This window comes from Corythoichthys intestinalis, chromosome 15 (assembly GCF_030265065.1).
Source record: "Corythoichthys intestinalis isolate RoL2023-P3 chromosome 15, ASM3026506v1, whole genome shotgun sequence".
In the NCBI taxonomy this organism is placed as follows: Eukaryota; Metazoa; Chordata; class Actinopteri; order Syngnathiformes; family Syngnathidae; genus Corythoichthys; species Corythoichthys intestinalis.
The window spans coordinates 39,090,252-39,106,792 of record NC_080409.1 but is presented as its reverse complement, the minus strand read 5'-3'; the positions used below and the strand labels follow the sequence as shown (position 1 = coordinate 39,106,792).

The 16,541-nt window shown below is 39.3% G+C and overlaps 1 protein-coding gene across 2 annotated transcripts in view; it reads left to right on the top strand.

The window, feature by feature from the left end:
- The window catches only part of ppp2r3a (protein phosphatase 2, regulatory subunit B'', alpha), a 125,892-nt gene extending 120,766 nt beyond the window's left edge, over nt 1–5,126 (top strand). Inside the window, exon 14 of one of the 2 annotated variants that reach the window (XR_009067113.1) lies at nt 4,185–5,126. The gene's annotated coding sequence lies outside the window, so the exon portion shown is untranslated. Of the gene's footprint in view, nt 1–4,150 lie in introns of both variants that reach the window. The other variant, XR_009067112.1, reaches the window with a different exon arrangement.
- Nucleotides 5,127–16,541: the final 11,415 nt, after the last annotated feature.

The following is a 16,541-nucleotide window of genomic DNA, read 5'->3' as shown; positions in this document are numbered from 1 at the left end:
GGCTGTGTATTTATTAAACTTGTTTATTATTATAATAATAAATAAAAATAATAAAATAAAAGAAGAAGGCATTGTAAATTTTTTTGTGTTGACACGCTTTGTATTGCGGTGCCACTGTGTGGCTCGGGTTCTATTATCTCCAGTGTGTGGAACTGACAATCGCTATGACTACCAACACACAAACACACATTGTCAGTTGTATGTCAAGTCACGGCAGAAGTTTTAGACTGAAACTACTGTGAGAGGTTTTTATTTTGGAGGACTTTCCAAAGTTTGTGCTTTTAGTGGCATGTTTTTCATTTTGTTTTTTTCCGTCCTGAATTTTCTGTTTAAGACTGCTTTGGAAAATTCGAATAAAGATGTTTGCAAAACAAGATTTCGGGAGTTTAACTAAAAGCACGCAAAGGCTTTGAGAGTTCTAAAGTTAGGACAGGAGGTTTTCTTTTTAGTGTAGTTGGAAATGTTAACATTTTTCACAGTATTATAGGGATTATTTTCAAAAGCTACAATTTTTGGAGGATTTTTGTCAAATGTATGACATAGAGGTGTACATGTGATGTATTTTTTTTTTTCTTCAAAATATAAACATATTTGTGATGTAGCAAGATATTTACCACCAAATCAGTTCTATGCAAATATGAGCACTTTCACTTTTTTATTTATTTATTTTTTTTTTTTGTCAGTAAAAAGTACAAATTGCTCTTTTCTTTTCTCTTGTTTTTTTTTGGGGGGTGTAATTTTTTTTTTTTTTTCTAACCTGACATTTTTGGGGTGAATGAATTTTTTCATAAATTGTGGCAATATAAAACAGTTTGAGTTTTTTTTTCACTTTTTCCCCAAAAGACTACAATTTTAAGCTTTTTACGATACATATTCCCTAAAAAAAAATTGCCTTCATTTTCAAATTTTCTTTTAGACTGGCTTAGTATTTTGTTTAGATTTAGATTTTTTTTTTTTTTTTTTTTTTAAGTTTAATTTTTGTTTTTTTATTTTTTTATATGAACATGGCAGGCTAGATATTTTTCTATGAATCATTAGACTGAAGATGTGAAAAAAGTTCACGGTTAGAAATATGTAATTTAAAAGTTAAAATTACTTTTTTTTTTTTTTTTTTTTTAAAGAAAGTATTGCAACATTCTAAATAACATACAGTAATAGTTAATACAAAACAGTAGCCAGTGTTTTATATATCATTTTCTAAACCTTTGGAAAACTATTTTTCTGAATACAAAATTTCCCTCAAATGTTTTATTTTTATTTGTATATTTTTGGCCATTTTATTTTAAATCCAAATTTTACACTGGAGATTTTTTTTTAATACATAGTGAAATTTAAAAAAGCTAATATAATTTGATTTAACCCTTTAACACCTAAGCCTATTTTGGCCGAATTTGCATGCCTTTGATGTTGCCTTTATATTTCAAAGAAAAAACTGTTCACAAAGGACAAGTTGGGTCCCTTTTTTCAGGACACCTTGAACTTCATGTCCAAACTGTTGTTTTCTTCACTGACCAACTTTAATCCACATTTTGGACCCAAAAAGACAAAAAAATCCCAAACTCTTTTTTCAAAATTTGTAATGTTGAAGTCCCACTGACAACCAAACATGCTCGACCAACCGTTTTGAAGCTTGATAATATTTATTTAACTTGCTAGGATAAACATTCAATAGAAAAAAAAAAAAGATTGAATAGTTTTATGTTTGACAATTCAACACAAACAGCAGCTATGGTCATAGGCGTTTTTGGCCTTCACACATACTATTGTCAAAACATGTTATATACAGTGCAAAATAGTGAGAAAAAATATATATATATATTCAACACAAAAAGGGTTTGAAGGATATCTCTTTGTGAAGTTAGGTATTGTACCCATCACCTTATCAAAGGTATATATGTACATGCAATCAAGCTTCTCGAACACACATCTATATAAAAATTGAAAAGATTCATCGTGAACAAAAAATATCATTGACTAGTTCAGTTCAATTCAATTTTTTTAGGCATGCGACCCAATAAAGTTTTTTTTTTTTTTTTTGCGCACTCAATAAAGTTTGTTTTTGAACATGTCACTGAGCTGCGTCACATACAACGTCACACAGCCTACTCATCCGCCGTTTGCGCGATGCTGTCACTTCTACTCGCCGAGACGCCGACTGATCCGAGGAAAACAATGACAAATACAGCTCATCCTATTCCTTGAGTTAATGAAATAATGCATTAGCTTGCGCTAAATTTAGTTTTCGATTCATTCTGCACGTCAAAGTCCCTCGCTCAATCCAACCGGCCGTTGCTTGCTACGCGTGTCTCATTTCCCTTAGTTGGCGCCTTGCTCGTCAATTCATTAAAAATGTTCACATTAGGTTCGTCCTTCTTGACATCACAACGGCTCTTGGGATATGTAGTCTTTTGTGCTGCTTTCGGTTTTGAAAAAAGGACAAGAAATGATGGAAATGTGGAGATAAACACATGGCTCATGCAGCGTTTTAATGCATATTTATGAGTGCAATAAAACTATAAAACTCAAATGACACTATCTCCCGTTTTACTTGGTCGATTGACTTCAAATAAATGTGGACATCAACTTCCGTACTTTCAAACGAGAGCAACCAGGGGCACGTGGGTGACGTAATTACAGCGTTATGAGGCTTCAAAGATGATATGCGTAAACGTGTCGCATCCGACACGTTCGGTGTTAAAGGGTTAATAAAGGGTTATCCCTAAAAAAAGGGCCCCAAATTTGGATAGGTGTCATCACACTGTAGCTAAAACTAATTTATTTTAAATGTGATGTATGATGTTCTGAATAAAAATAAAATACAGTAGCTAAAGCTACAGTCTCTATATATTAATTTTTTTTTTCTTTTTTTTCCAGTCAAGAACCAAATTTAGGGCGTTTTTTTCTTGGGTCACCCCAAACATCTTTTTCATTTTTTTTTTACCCACTTCATCTCAACTGTATTTTTAACCCTTAGATGCATAAGTGGGTCAAAAACGACCCGGTGAGGTTGTTTTCTTGAAATATCTTCGGATTGAAAAATTGTTATCAATTCATATTCCAGGTATTCCTCAAAAAACATGTTTTTGATATCATGTCATTCAAATTTTTGATGAACTTTTTGAACATTTGAAGAAATTGTTTTTTTTTGTATTACTACCCTAAGCTTCCACAAGCGGGTCAAAAATGACCCACATGCATTTTCTATTGAATCCAATGGGAATCGTTCATTGCTATTAACTTTGGCTGTCAGGAATAAATTTACCGTGGACCACACTACTAGGTATGTAATAACTGACATCTTTAAGAAGATTATTTTACACAGCAAGAGCTGATACTAAACTGTAAGTATTATGTCCACATAGTATTTTGTGTGTGTGTCTTTCATGACTCTTTTTATTATTATTTATCAACAAATTAACCTACTTCAGAACTAGCTAGCTAACTAAGGCTAGGTTCCTACTGCAGGTCCTAATGCACAATTCCGATTTTTTGTCATATGTGTTTTTTGGCGTGCCCGTTCAGATTGCCTTCGTCCATTGAGCCTGTTCAAGTATCACACATGCGCTCTAATTCACAGTCCGAGATGCACTGAGCCCACAGGAGGGAGCAGAGAGAAAACCAAGCATTCTCAGACTTATCATCAACCCATTTTATTTGTTTATGACTGTTGTCAAGCCCACTCCTTCCCCAAAATCCGCGTTCAAGCTAAGCGCTAATGCACAGCTGCACAGCTATCGTTGCGCCCTGTCTCTCTCGCTCTTTGCTGACGTTAATTACTGTATGAATTCCAATTTGGGGGACTTGACAGTTCAGACCGCAGCCACATTCTGGAAAAATGTGGCCCGGATGGGATTTTAACCACATACGAAAGGGACCTGGATCGAATTTGAAATGGTCCACTTTTATACGACTTTTCCCGTTCAGTCGAGTCTGAAAAACACGAAAAAATCGGATTCGTGCATCAAGATATGCGGTAAGAACCTAGCCTAAGTTAGCTAACATTACTGTACAGTGTGTATATATATATATATATATATATATATATATATATATATATATATATATAGTGGGTGTGTGTGTATTTATTTATACAGCTACATATTGATCTAATGAAAACACTGCTCTTATGTTTCCTTATCCAAATTGTCAGAGCTGCTAGATTTACAGCTAAAATTGTCCTACAGATGTTGGATGATGGAGAGGCAGTGACGGGGTTGGACTCAAGTGTCCGAAATTTCTGATGATGAGGACCCAGACTATTGTCCAGGTGGCAGTTGTCCACCTAGAAATCCAACTGAACAGGATCAATCTGACTCATAAGATTCCACATATGTGTCCTCTGAAGAAGAAAGTGTCCAAATCATGGCCAACAGAATGAGTTGGTAGGGCTCTTACTGGAGAGAATTACTTCCCACCCAGGGCAGAACACAGAGCCACAATATCCTCAGAAATCGGTCAGTGCCTCCACAAGGGCTTAGCACCGCTGTCTCACCAAAAAGATGCATGGGAGCTCTTCATCATTGATGATAAAATACAAGGAAGGATAAAATACAAGGAAGGATAAAGTCTATTGCTGTTCTGTTTTTTTTATTTCTTTCGCAAAAAATGTTAATTGAATCATAAAGATATTTCAAGCAAGAAATCCTTCTTGTGTGGCCCTAAATATAATACAAATTAATATACAAGTGATTATTCTTCACCAAAATGGCATAAAAACACATTGGTTCTAATATGGGTCATGCTTGACTTGTTAGATTCCGATGAGACATCTAGACCCCTAAGGTCGTCTGGAACCGGTCTTCTGCATGTTCCAAGAACAAGAACCAAGCAGGGTGAGGCAGCATTTAGTTATTATGCTCCTCACCTCTGGAACAAGTTACCTGAACGTCTGAAGTATGCTCAAACTGTTAGCTCTTTTAAATCAGGGCTAAAAACGCTTTTGTTTAGCACTGCATATCCATAACTGGCTATATATTTCAATCTAACTGCTTTCTATTTCTCTTGTGCTTATCTCCATTGCTGATTTCAATTATTATTAGTAGTAGTAGTAGTAGTAGTAGTTTTGTTTTATTTTTGTTTTATTTGTATTTATTTATTTTTATTCTATTTGTGATTAAATGCGATCTTTTGTCTTGGTTTTTACGTTGTATTGATTTAAATGTGATTTTTATGATCTTCATGTGATGTAAAGCACTTTGAATTGCCTTGTGTTGAATTGTGCTATATAAATAAATTTGCCTTGCCTTGCCTTGCCTTGTAGACGAGCAGTAGTATTTTATAGTCTATCCTTTGACTCACTGGAAGCCAGTGTAGCGATTTCAAAATCGGTGTAATGGCGTCCAGCTTCCTTGTATTTGTGAGGACTCTGGCTGCAGCATTCTGTACTAGCTGCAGCTTCGAGACTGATTTTTTATCAAGACCCTTAAATATACCGTTGCAATAGTCCAATCTGCTGAAAATGAATGCATGCATAAGTTTTTCCATGTCTTGTTGAGTCAGAAGCCCCTTAATTCTGGTTATATTTTTTAGGTGGTAATAAGCAGATTTAATGACGGACTTTAGATGGCTATCAAATTTTAGGCCTGAGTCAATCATTACGCCAAGGTTTCTGACTTGATTTGTAGCTGTAAGTGACATTGTGCTAAGGTGCCTGCTTATCTTTGACCTTTCCTTTTTTGGCCCAAAAATTATCACTTCTGTCTTCTCCACATTTAACTGGAGAAAATTCTGGCACATCCATTCATTGATTTGATGAATGCATTTACTCAGGGAGACTAAGGGACTATAGTCATGTGGGGACACAGCTAAAGCTACAGTCTCTATTTATTATTATTATTAGAAAAATCAAGAAATGATGCATATTCAAATTTAAGGCTTGTTTTTTTCTTGGGTCACCACAAACATCTTTTTCTTTTTTTTTTTTTTTTTTTTTACCCACTTCATTTAAACTATATTTTTAAAAAGACAAACAATTTCAAGCTTTTTCTTCTCCAATGTTTGGAAACCTATGTATCATGAATTATAATCTCTAGTGATTTAATTTTTTTTTTTTTTAAGATAATCCCCCCCCCCCAAAAGAAATTAACTAGAAAAATTGCCAGTTGACCCAACAAATTTCTGTAAGTATGAGTGTGCGGTTGAGTCACCGAACACTGGCATCAGTTGTGAGCGTGGAAAACGCGCCCAACCACCAAGGCAGGAAGTGGCGAGTGTGCCGCATTGTTTCTTGTTGTACGCACGCGGTCGTCACAGTGACCCGCTTGCTACTTTCCAACACACCCACTGAGGAGTAAGCCGAGGATGTACCACCTTGACCAAGAGGGAGGGGGGCCCGGTCAGGCGAGGACGTCACACTTCCAAGAGGAACTATTTGGCTCATTATTCTTGTATGAACATTTGAGGTGTGCATTGCCAAAAATAAAACTTCCTCTTAGTCATTGCTTCATATTCCGAAAGATTTTTTTTTCTCCTTTTAACCTGTCCTATTCAGCTGCTTGACACGGAGAATTGAGATCTGAGTGTCCGATTGGTCTGAGCAGTTTTAATGTATCGCATGGGAGTACGACATACTCCCATTGTGATCATTCAACGGACCTCGTTTATTAGTAGAAATCAGTGAACAGGATGGGGTAATTGGGGAACAGAAGAAAAGAAGGAGAGAGAGACAGAAGAAGCACAAGCAACAACAAGAAATACATTGAACGCCTACACCAGGGGTAGGGAACCTATGGTTCGCGAGCCAAATTTGGCTCTTTTGACGGCTGCATCCCGCTCGCAGACAAATCTTTAATTACTTACAAAAAAAAAAATGTTCCTGTTCACCGCGGATATTGGCCAAAACAAGCCCTACTACTGTGGCACCATTGGACTTACGAGGAAGTGAGTAAACATCGTATTTTGTATTATGTCAAATACTGGGATCATTGCACACGTTTTAATAGTGACTTGCAATTTGTGGCTGATTGTCCACCGAGAATATCACTCGGCCGACCACCGGCGGCCTGTTTGCACACCACCTCTATACTCTGTTTATTATCGACTTCGTGTTCCCGGTGTTCTGTCAGATTTTCAACCCCATCAGAAATTGCAACATTGTGTTAAAAATGGCCGTAAATACGGCAATTAAAAAGTAAACACAACAAACTTTGTTTAAATATCGACAACCCCGTCGCTGTGTGGTATGATCCGGGCTAGTTTTGTGTGATTTTTCGCTTCGAAAAGCGAAAATAAGACTTTGAGACGTCACTCGATTCGGGTTAGCTAGCATGTCGGCTAGCTGTCGCGCCTCTTGGTTTGTTTACATTCTCCAAAACTGGGGCAGTGAAATGACAAAAGCCGGACTAACTACAGTGGCATAAAATATCGTTCGGGAGGTGCGACAGTAAAGGTGAAACCGACAATTTTACTTTTATGGAGTAATTTTGCCATGTCGTACTGAATAAATGCATTTTCATTATTTCATATTCCATTTACCACAAGACTGTTATTTGTCATGACCATACCATTTATTTAGCAGTTGGGGAAAAATACTTGGGTAAAAAGAATAGCCTGTAAAAATATTGGAGTAGAGAGACTGGAACAATGACATTTTGCGGCTCTCTTCGTCGCATTTTCCTCGTTCTGAATAATTCCCCCTGAATGGGCTGAATTGTAAATCAGATGAAACCACTACCCTGCCGACGTCATCCACCTGTTGGGGACGCTAGAGCCCAATAATGGTAGGCGTGGCTAAACGGCGGATTTAAATAACTAATTTCTCGTCATCTGCGCTTTGCCAAATTGTTGTATATAGTCAAATCATCTCAAAATATGATTCTAATTCACATAATAATGCTATTTAAGACTTTTTTTAATCCTGTCTTACGCGCTTTAACTTGATTGTTTTTGTTAGTTTTCCATCAAAACTTAAAAATTTAATTGAAATCGATTGTCTTTAATGTCCTGCCAACTCTTTTGTCAGTTGAACTTGGCATATTTGCAATCCAATAAACAGACAAAATTGTTCATTTTTTTGCACGTGTTTCACTGTCATTTATGCAAATAATGGTTTCATCGATTATGACATCTTTCGATGAACTGGAGCAAAAGGAGATAGAAAAAAAAATAGCTCAAGCAAGTTCAACAAAAAGCCAGAGAGAGAGAGTGATACATGCCCACTCTTGCTCAACTCTTTTGAAGTGAAAATTCCATCTTGAGCTCACACTTGTACAACCTCGTTATCGTCCATCAACCGGCGGTCCCGCATCATGACCCCTCATAGACGCAACAGGCACACCAGGCAGGCTTCGGGGCGTCGTTAAAAGGAAAACCGTGGAGATAGTTCAGCCTTCCACTGGTTGTAGAAATATACACGACGTAGTCACAAAAAATGAAATATACACGATGGGGTCACAAAAAAAAAAAAAAAAAAAAAAAAAGACGATTCCCCCCAAAATCGTTTGTACTTAGCTAGAGATGTTTCTCTCAAATTTTGGTGGATTACAAAATGTTTAAAAAAAAGTTAATTGTCCAATCCAAGGGATTTTTTTTTTCTTTCCTAACTCTCGATTTGTGCCGCATGTTTACTTAAATCTTTTTAGTTCTGAAAGAAGAAAAGAATTCCAAATTTGTGGGAAAAAAAAATCTGATTTGATAATATACAATCAAAAATACAGTTCATACTAGGGCGGCAGCTATTGATTATTTTAGTAGTCGAATAATCGATTGACTATTTAGTTGGAATAATCTATTTAAGGACCATAGAACTTAAAATACTTGAACTGAGCCTCAAACAGTATAAAGAAAAAAAATGATCTATGTACAACAAAAGAACAGTTGGCTAACTTACCTAGCAAAAGTCCGCTAGCTTAAATGCTATGAAATGGTAATGTTTTTTACAATGTTCTTAACAAAGGGTTGAGACACAAATTCCCACAAAAATGGCTAAATATACCATTAAACTAAATTACGAATGCATTGAAAAAATCATTAGCTCAAACAAAAACTTAGCTCATGTTGGTCATAACAAGGAGCAGATGGATTCAGGCATGGGAAATGAGGTAGACTAGAGGGCCGTGTATCCACCCAAATCAATAAAACTAAATGCAAACGTTTAAGCATTTATTCACAAGACTCTTCACCAGAAATGCTCTGTTTACGTCAGCCGGCCAATAGCCTCAGTCACTAACAGATTAGCATTGTGCTTTGACAGATTTACGTAAAATAAACGCTAACTGCATGTTGTTGTTTTTTTGCTTTTAACCAAGAGTTGAGACTGTTTTACGTCCATATCTATGAAGAATTTAGGGGATTTAAGCATTCAAGCCTCCCCGCAAACACACGTTTGATTGGCTAATGACTTGAACAAACACACACTCACACTCACCCCCACGCACACTCACACAGCCCCGACAGAATTACATGTTGAAGACATGCCGCCTTCTCCGCCCAACTTTGAAGAAGAGGGATATTAATAGCTTTTTTTCAAGCGGCAGCAGCCACTGTAGGAAATGTAAATATGTTGTGGAGATGGGGAACACACCACTAATTTTGCCACTGAAAGTCCGACCTGCATCAGAGTTAGCATAACATTAAACTGTGTGAGCTTGCTAACCTGCAAAACGCCAGTTGGAAGCTGCTTAGAGAGAAGTGTGGTTTCTACTGTTAACGCTAATTAAACTGTGAGAAATGTAGTGAACTCTGCTGGAAACTATTGAACAAGCAAAACGTGAGCAAGAAGAGAATCTGTGTCACACAGGAAAGTGTTGACAGTCAAAAAAAAAAACAAGAAAAAAACATGTTGTGACTTTTCTACTTATAAATTGCCTGGTTTAGAAGGAAAGAAGGCTAGAGCATGTTGTGACTTTACAATTTTGTGACCAAATACATATTCATGCATTCTTATTTATTATTTAATTGTATTTTCTACATTATTTAGTTAAAATATTTTTATTTGTAGCATATGCAGACAATTTTCCAGATAATCATACATTTATCATAATCGAAGTAAAACATTTAATTCTAATTTAGATTTTTTTCCCCCATAATTGCTCAACCCACTGATGCACTTCATAGATGAATCATAAGGGGGAAGAAGATGAAGAGACAACCAAATAAAGCAATGTATTATTCATGTACACGTACAAGTTAAATCCAGACACTTATTCTGGAAGTTTTCAAAATGTTTCTTAATTATCATTATTTTATTTTATTTTTTTAAACAAAGGTTTGAATCAAACGGTGTATCACCTGAACCAATACACATGAAAGCATAAATCAATAGAGTTTTATTTTGCATTGATTATTTAGCCAATCAATTAATAAGGTTCATATTCATGAGAAATGTAGCCCTGACCCACGTTTCACACAATCTGTTTGGTCTGATTTATGTCCTGTCCCATCAAAATATGTACACACAGATTGCGCTGTTATATTGTCCCTACCAATGTTGAGACCAAACCTACGCCCTTGTGGGAAATGCAGCGCTGGTCTTCATGGGAAACGCAGTTTTCCTCAAGGCAGAACACTACCGCTTTTGTCCATTGGCGTCGCTAAAATCAACTAAAACTGAAAAGTTTCCAAGTGTTGCTTTAAACACATTGTACTATTTTTTTTTTTTTTTAAGACAGGAATGTTTTGAATAATTCAACTTTAAAACACTTGGGTCAATTTGAGATTTTTCTCCATTTGTCTTGCAGAAAAAACACAAAAATGACACTCAAAACAATAAAATATTTTTCAAATAGCTGAAGATGTTTACAACAAACCTCCCTTTTGAATTTTGTCAATTTTTTTGCTTGACTTTTAGACAGAATAAAAAATTAACCCTAATTTAATCAAAGATAACACATTTTTCTCACCATTTTTTTTTTTTTTTTTTTTTTAGAAATTCAAAACTTTTCTCAACTTTCTGAACTTTTCCTACCAAAAAACTAGCGATGACCTCGGCTTTCTTTAGGCTATTAAAAAAAATCTACACTCCAAGCTGTGTTCGGTTTAGTTGAAAGCGGCTCTGGTGATTATAGGGAAGCAGACGGCTTTCAAGTTGAAAAATGAGAGCGAGTGAGAGAAAGAGCAAGCGAGCAGCTGGCTGGCTGGTAAACATCTGGCGCTGGTTGACACTGAAGCTAAGACCTTCCTCCCCAACTGCTGTCCCGCCTCCTTAGATCTTATCCAAGTGCTGGTGATCGTGTATGATAAAATTTGTGCATTGACGGTGATAGACGTCCAATCCATTTGAACTGGGAGAAGCTGGAAGGCAGGCTAGACTTAACCACTTAACATATTATGGCTAGTTGTATTGTGATGCCCCATTGGATGCTTTACTAATGATAAATGTAACAACTTCAAGGTTTTCCAAATAAACATTCTATGCCTATATTGCACCACTATATCTTTGAAGGCAACATGCATGTTGGCCCAAAACTGATACCGAAAAACCGTTGTCAATATTATCCGATATCTTTTTAAAGTGCTTTATGCCGATATTATCAGTTACACGATGATATCGGACAACTCTAGATTGGACGTCTATCGCCATCAAATGCGGCAAAGGAGTTAAAGTGTCTATGACAGCAAAAAGCATGTTTATTTCATATTTCACGCGGTATTTTATGCTCTTGAATGAAATGGACCGCTTGGATATGTGTGGAAGCAATTGTTTTTTTTTTATTCAATTTTTTTAATCCCGCGCCATGAAAATGAGTGACTCCAGTCTCGGGTTGAGGAAGAATGCGAATGTGATGTCACCCGGGTCAGCATCTTACAACACAGCCATTGCTTTATAGCAGGGGTCATGAATTAAAAATCTTCTGGGTCCGAAATCAAAAAATTACAACAATCTCGGGTCCGGAAATATTTTTAATGCTTCTTTTTTTTAATGTGGCCATGCTGATAATTACAACATTCAAAAATGTAAATAAAATATAAAAAATAAATTTATAGTAAGTAATAAATAATATTTAATAATAATTAATTAGTAATAAATAATAGAGAGATCATATTGAGCCCTTAATTCCGCTATTTTATTGTGAACGGGTGGCAGAGTTCATAGGGAAACTTTGCGAAAAAGCTGCATGCTTCGTCTCATAGTGCCTTTTCAAATAGCTGCTTTTTACAAGTGCTACCGTTGTTCGGCCATTCCTTACTACGTGGCGAAACGTCTACACAATGCTCAGCGCGCTTGCGCACATCGGTCAGAAGCGGCGAGTACTCACTATTTTTGTTTTTATTTAGTTTTTTAGAACCTTTTCTTTGCCTCAAAAATACTTTTTGCATGTATTACCCTCTCATACTTTTAACCATTGTGGTTTTTTGTGTTAGCTTTGAAGCAGTAGCGTATTTAATCCGTCCTTATTTGGTATAACAGCATTTAAGTATTTTCTTAAGGCATTTTAGTACGTTCTGCCTGTATGCATCCAAACAAAACACGTTTAGCGCGCACGGTAGTACTTTGGGTGTCAAATTGGACTAATGTAGGACGTTTCGCCGATGTAGCAGATTTGGCAGAACACCGTCTCTGAACAGATGAGGTATAGCAGTCTTGTACTGCCGCCAGGTAAAATGAACAAAAATGTGTTGGTCTACTCCTCCTTAAACACTCTGTTTTCTGCATCAATCTTGCGTAGTTTTGAGCACGCCATTTGCCGTACCTTTTCGCCTCTTCCTCCAACTTCATTCGGCTCAGTTTTTGGCTGTCACTCCGCGGAGAGTGAGACATGCTGTTCTAAAAATAACTTTCAAATGCTTCACTCCCATTGGCTGGCTCACGCGCATCACCGCTAAGGTTTTTGTTTGTTGCCCACCTCCGCTCTGCAAACCCGCAGAAAAAAATGATTTTTGTTGTTGCAATGTGTATTAGTCCGGAAACCTTGAGATCCGGTCCAGACGGCTTGGGGGTTCGGAACCTCTGCTTTATAGCATGCAGATGGACTGCTGATTTTGCGGATTAATTTGTTTATTTTTCACATCACGCCAGCCCAATGTGCTGCAGGCTTTTGTTGCTGCACCAAGGAGAGTGATGTGAGGCTATTTGGATGTCCAAAAGATTCTTGTTAACCGCGATGGGCAAAGCAAGTCCAGCAATCAAGAGACCATTGGATGAATGACTAGGTGAGTAAGCTTCGTGTTTTATATTATGTAAAATACTGGGATCATGGCAAATGTTTTAATAAGGAGGTGGCTTGCATTTTGTGGGTGATGATCCTGTTTTGTTTACATTTTCAGTGTTTCCTCTTCTTTCCCCGGCAACGAGCATTGCCCGCCCGCTGCCGTGAGCTGGCCGATTGGTGGAGACAATCAACTCCGCTGACGTGTTTGACATGAGTTGGGGTACTTTTGTGTGATTTGTCATTTTCGGCGTTTCCCCTTCCCTCCCCGGCGAAGAGCACTGCTTGCCCGCTGCAGAAAAAACTTGGAAACGCCGCTCGGTTCGGGTTAGCATGTCGGCTAGCTGTCACGCCTCCTGCTTTGTTTACGCTCTTTCCTCGGTCTCCGAAGCCAGGGCAGGGAAATGACAAAAACCTGACTTACTCCGGTGTCATAAAATACCGTTCGAGAGGTGAAAGAAGTCGACAGTTTTGACAAATATGCAGTAATTTTGCCCTGTCGTACTGAATAAATGCATTTTTAATATTTCATACTCCATTTAGCACAAGATTGTTATTTGTCATGACCATACCATTTATTTGGCAATTGGGGGGGGGGGGGGGGGGGGGGAATAATTAGATAAAAAGAATTTCCTGTAAAAATATTGGAGTAAAACGATTGAAACAATTACCTTTTGCTGCTCTTTGTCGTAATTTTCCTCGTTCTGAATCGTCCTCCTCAATGGGCTGAATTCGAAATCAGCTGACATCATGCCCCTGCCGACGTCATCCTCCAGCTGGGGACGCTTGAGCGCTATAATGACAGGCGGGGCTAAACGACAGATTAAAAAGACTAATTTCTCGTCATCTGCGCTTTGGCAAATTGTTGTATATACTCAAATCCTCTCAAAATATGATTCTAATTCACATAATAATGCTATTTACGACATTTTTTATGCTGTCACAGGCAGTAGGAGTTAAGGAAAAAGAATTTAAGAATTCAACATAATGGGCGGCACGGTGGCTGAGTGGTTAGCACGTCTGCCTCACAGTTCTAAGATCAAGGGTTCAATCCCGGGCTTCGGCCTTCCTGTGTGGAGTTTGCATGTTCTCCCCGTGCCTGCGTGGGTTTCATCCGGGAACTCCGGTTTCCTCCCACATCCCAAAAACATGCATGGTAGGCTGATTGAACACTCTAAATTGTCCGTAGGTATGAGTGGGTGCGTGAATGGTTGTATGTCTCCTTGTGCCCTGCAGTTGGCTGGCAACCAGTTCAGGGTGTCCCCTGCCTACTGCCCCGAGTTAGCTGGGATAGGCTCCAGCACCTCCGCGACCCTCTTGAGGAAAAGCGGCATGGAAAATGAATGAATGAATGAATGAATTCAACATAATGTAAAAAAAAAAGATGTGCATGTGCATTAATTTCATGTTTCTTGCTAAAATAACATTTAAATACAATTTCTATAGTTCTCATTGAAAGATTAAGGACAACAGAAATGACGATATTACGGCTTTTACCCATGTTTTAAATTTTTAAATAAATGAAAAATATATATTTCGTAATTGAACGATCAAAAATTATTAAAACCAGAACATTTACTGTTTTCAACTTAATAAAAATAAATTGTTTTATTTAAAAAATAAAGGGGGAATAGTTACAGTTTTTTTCCTTTTTCTATTAAAGATCAAAATTCCATCCATCCATCCATCCATCCATCCATCCATCCATCCATCCATTATCTTCCGCTTATTCCGGGGTCGGGTCGCGGGGGCAGCAGCTTTAGCAGGGAAGCCCAGACTTCCCTCTCCCAGCCACTTCAGCGGGATTCCAGGGCGTTCCCAGGCCAGCCGAGCGACATAGTCTCTCCAGCGTGTCCTGGGTCGACACCGGGGCCTCCCGCCGGTGGAACATGCTCGGAACACCTCTCCAGGGAGGCGTCCAGGAGGCATCCGAACCAGATGCCCGAGCCACCTCAACTGGCTCCTCTCAACGCGGAGGAGTAGCGGCTCGACACCAAGCCCCTCCTGGATGACCGAGCTTCTCACCCGATCTCTAAGGGAGAGCCCGGACACCCTGCGGAGGAAACTCATTTCGGCCGCTTGTATCCGGGATCTTGTTCTTTCAGTCACGACCCTCAGCTCGTGACCACAGGTGAGGGTAGGAACGTAGATCGACCGGTAAATCGAGAGCTTCGCCTTTTGGCTCAGGTATTCTTCACCACAACGGACCGGTGCAGAGTCCGCATCACTGCAAACGCTGCACCGATCCGCCTGTCAATCTCCCGCTCCCTCCTACCCTCACTCATGAACAAGACCCCAAGATACTTGAACTCCTCCACTTGGGGCAGGATCTCATCCCCGACCCGGAGAGGGCATGCCACCCTTTTCCGGCTGAGGACCATGGTCTCGGATTTGGAGGTGCTGATCTTCATCCCACCCGCTTTACACTTGGCTGCAAACCGCCCCAGTGAGAGTTGGAGGTCACGGCTTGATGAAGCCAACAGCACCACATCATCTGCAAAAAGCAGAGATGCAATGCTGAGGCCACCAAACCGAACACCCTCAACGCTTCGGCTGCACCTAGAAATTCTGTCCATAAAAATTATGAACAGAATCGGTGACAAAGGGCAGCCTTGGCGGAGTCCAATCCTCACTGGGAACGAATTCGACTTACTGCCGGCAATGCGGACCAGACTCTGACACCGGTCGTACAGGGACCGAACAGCCCTTACCAAGGGGCTCGGTACCCCGTACTCCCGGAGCACCCTCCACAGGACTCCTCTAGGCACACGAACGCCTTCTCCAAATCCACAAAACACATGTAGATTGGTTGGGCGAACTCCCATGCACCCTCGAGGACCCTGCCGAGGGTGTAGAGCTAGTCCACTGTTCCACGGCAGGGACGAAAACCACACTGCTCCTCCTGAATCCGAAATTTGACTTCCCGACGGACCCTCCTCTCTAGCACCCCTGAATAGACTTTACCGGGGAGGCTGAGGAGTGTGATCCCTCTATAATTGGAACACACCCTCCGATCCCCCTTTTTAAAAAGGGGGACCACCACCCCGGTCTGCCAATCCAGAGGCACTGTCCCCGATGTCCACGCGATGTTGTAGAGGCGTGTCAGCCATGACAGCCCTACAACATCCAGAGCCTTTAGGAACTCCGGGCGGATCTCATCTACCCCCGGGGCCTTGCCACCGAGGAGCTTACCAACCGCCTCAGTGACTTCAACCCCAGAGATTGAAGAGCCGACCTCAGAGTCCCCAGACTCTGCTTCCTCAAAGGAAGGCATGTCGGTGGAATTGAGGAGGGCTTCGAAGTATTCTCCCCACCGACTCACGACGTCCCGAGTCGAGGTCAGCAGTACACCATCTTCACTATACACAGTGTTAATGGTGCACTGCTTTCCTCTCCTCAGACGCCGGATGGTGGAAGATCAAAATTATTTCTAAATAATTATAAATTGCAAACATT